The sequence below is a fragment of the Suncus etruscus genome, chromosome 8 (assembly GCF_024139225.1).
Source record: "Suncus etruscus isolate mSunEtr1 chromosome 8, mSunEtr1.pri.cur, whole genome shotgun sequence".
In the NCBI taxonomy this organism is placed as follows: domain Eukaryota; kingdom Metazoa; phylum Chordata; class Mammalia; order Eulipotyphla; family Soricidae; genus Suncus; species Suncus etruscus.
The window spans coordinates 120,244,684-120,245,439 of record NC_064855.1 but is presented as its reverse complement, the minus strand read 5'-3'; the positions used below and the strand labels follow the sequence as shown (position 1 = coordinate 120,245,439).

At 38.1% G+C, this 756-nt stretch overlaps 1 non-coding gene across 1 annotated transcript; it reads right to left on the bottom strand.

The window, feature by feature from the left end:
* Positions 1-297: 297 nt before the first annotated feature.
* On the bottom strand, positions 298-461 carry LOC126016578 (U1 spliceosomal RNA). The gene has a single exon (XR_007498371.1). It is a non-coding gene; the product is annotated as a U1 spliceosomal RNA (small nuclear RNA).
* Positions 462-756: the final 295 nt, after the last annotated feature.

Here is a 756-nt window from a genome sequence, read left to right as displayed (position 1 = left end):
CAGTCAAAGGCATAAAAAAATTATGCCACTAAGTTAATGCTACTATGGAATATATTCTAATACAGACCCACATCAAGGTAAATAAGGGGAGGCTGGCTAGAAAGCATTGAAAAACAAATCTATAGTGAGCAAAGCAAGTTCAGGCTGAACTTCTCTGTCTCTCTTTCTCTCTCTCTCTCCCTTCTCATTTTAAATGTATTAAACTAATCCTAACTACATGCAAAGATGGCAGGCATTTGAAATAGTTAAGTGAAAATCTGATGATGAAATAACTATCTAGTAGCTTTTTTTTTTTTTACAGGGAGAGCCGGAACACAGTCCCCCAATACCACAAATTATGGAGTCGAGTTTCCCACATTTGGGAAAATCGCAGGGGTCAGCACTCCCGAAGTGCAATGGATGAGCATCGCCCTGGGGAAACCACCTTCTTGATCATAGCATCTCCCCTGCCAGGTAAGTATAGTAGCTATTTTTTTTAATAATAAAAGCTTTAGTGAATCTGAATGGATCCTATTCTTTGCATGAAAATGTCCTTTTTTGAATGTGTTTCTTATTTGTTTTTAGGCCATGCCCACAGTATCCAGGGATTACTCCTCAGTCTGTGATTGAAATCACTATTGCTGGTTTTCAGACAGCATTTGAGGTGTTGGAGATCAAACTAGAGACAAATGTGTTCAAGTCAAGACTCTTAACCCTTGTGTGTCATTTGACTATAACCATAATCTCTTATGAATATTTCCTACGTATACTGGTAAC